General features: G+C 34.8%; 1 protein-coding gene across 1 annotated transcript in view; it reads right to left on the bottom strand.

The window, feature by feature from the left end:
- Positions 1–2500, bottom strand: part of LOC137982155 (lysyl oxidase homolog 2-like) — a 17351-nt gene that overhangs the window by 7980 nt on the left and 6871 nt on the right. The gene's annotated exons all lie outside the window — the stretch shown is intronic.

The raw sequence follows: 2500 nt of genomic DNA on the forward strand, positions 1-2500 counted from the left end.
AATGAAGAGTGTAGCTCGTACAGCGACTATTTATCGACGTTTTAATAAGCTGTTAGGCTCATGAATTATTAACACATTTTTGAAAAGTGGAATAACGCTGTGCACCGGATCACGACTGGCAAAGACGAAAACCAAACTGAACTTCTTCGGATAGAATTAACGAATAGTTCAATAGAAGTATTTTGCATAGAACGAATACTCCAATATTTCTTGGGAACCAGTTTGTTCAGTCGTTTTGACGTTGACAGAAAATAAAAAGATAGCCTTCAACGGCCAAACAAAATTAAAAATGAAATCAATTAAAAAAAAAAACGAATTAGCTATCGCCATCAAGGGGATTTCGCAGCGGTCCCCCATCCATGCCAAGTACTAACCCTGTTCGAAGGAGCTTAACTTGAGCTGACCAACGATTGTGATCTTTGCGTTGAATTCTCACATATCCTGTCGAACTTTATAACACTTCAAAGAAAAAAAAAAGCAAACTAACAAAAACCCGGTGTCTTGTCGTCATTTTGTCAAAGATGCATCCTTTGTTTCGTGAGTTGTTAGTATTAAACACGCAAGGTAACTTGATCTTAGGAGGCCGCTAAAATCGATGTCACTTTCCATTTTGCGATTTTACTTGTACAACCAAAAGAACGATAGAAAAATTAAACGTAACAAAAGTTTCCCAAAATGTTGTTCGCGGGATGATAACTTCAAGTTATATTCGTGGCGCAAAATTTATGACGTTTTCATCCTGCAAATTTTGTTGCTGATGGCAAATTGTTTTATTCTCGATCGACACTTCCTTAAAAGTTCCCTCTGCTCTTCTTTTAAACTATATATCAATATTTACAGAACTTCTGTCTGACGAGCGCTTATGCGCGAAACTTAGAGTCACAGAGAAGCGATACGTCCTCTTTAATCTTTCAACTTATGTATACTTAGCTCTGCTACCACAGCATCGAGCACTTTATGCCAAGGTAGACTCTACCTCCACATTTATATCAACATTTATTTACTTTTGTGTCAATATTTGTTTTGCATACCTCGCTTGGTTCGCATTTTTGAGCGTTAAAATAAAATTTTCGGTCGTGTATATGCTCCTGACAACAAGTCCGTCGGTACTGTTAAGAAAAAGTATGTTGTTTCGACGAGTCATTTCAAAAATTTCTCGTCTTAAACCGTTCGATTAGCGTTCCTTTCTCAAACAGTGGGCAAAAATACCCATCGATCAGCGAAAAACAATGTGCTTAGCCATTTTGGAATAAATACACTATTTTCACCTCGTTTCCATGGTGCAGTGGGTTATAATGAAAATAACCCAGGTTCGGGTATTCACTACACACACATCAAACATCATGAAAGGCGCAATGTACGTCCGGTGTACGAAAGACAGACTTCTCTCTTTTCTTTTCTTTAGCGCTAAAATAACCATACACCGCTATATTTTTGCAGGCCTAATTTGTAGCCTCTTGTTGCATTTATTTTGTGGTCGTCACAAAAAAAAATTGTTTTGTCACTCTAGTGTAACACGAAGTTTGTTTGGGAAGCCAACAATATTTCTTTAACTGGTTCCTGGTTAACCCAATTTATTGCTCACGACTTACTAGTGCAAAGATTGTTTACATTACTCATTAACACGAAGATTTTTCAAAAAATACAAAATGTATGTATATCGCTTTAATCTAACCCAAATCATTCAGATAGTAACCACTTTCTTCGCTTTTGTATTTGTCACGGGTTATGATTTGCGATAATTGAGGTTCACGTGTTCGCAAGTTTGTTTTTGCATCTCATAAATGTTTAGATTTTTAATTACCAACTCTGTTTTGATTGGTCATTCAACCTCATTGTGTAAATAGTTCACCCTGAAGTCAAAATAGATACGTTTCGTTTCTGAGAAAACGAAACAAAAAATAAGTAGCGTTTCGTTTCCGGACTGATCAGCCCTGGGGATTATGAGAAATATGCTGCATTCGACCTCGATCCCCCAGCCTTTTTCTAATAATAATAATAATAATAATAATAATAATAATAATAATAATAATAATAATAATAATAATAATCATAATAATAATAATAATAATAATAAATTATTACTTCTGTTGCGCAGGTTAACAAACGGTTTGATCAAATGCGCATTACAATATGAATGAATATAATTAGAATAATTAGAAAGAAGTAATATGATAATAATTATAACTAGAAAGAAATAATATAATAAAATAAGACAGGGGTAAATAAGGCTAGTGAATACTAAATAAAATCCAAGTATGAGGATTAGTATGATACATGCATTAAAGTACAATTGTTATGAAATAAGAACAAAGCAAGCTACGATAAGTCCGACTAAGGTGTTAAGCCCTGTTCAAACGGTCATGATAGTTGATGATAGTTGATGATAGTTTCAACTATCATTCACTATCATTGACTATCATGTTTGCGATCAAACGGTCCATGATAGTTCATGATAGTTGACGAAATCGCGCAATGTGCTGGCGTAGCTAACTAGTAC

The sequence above is a fragment of the Montipora foliosa genome, chromosome 13, assembly GCF_036669935.1.
Source record: "Montipora foliosa isolate CH-2021 chromosome 13, ASM3666993v2, whole genome shotgun sequence".
Classification (NCBI taxonomy): Eukaryota; Metazoa; Cnidaria; class Anthozoa; order Scleractinia; family Acroporidae; genus Montipora; species Montipora foliosa.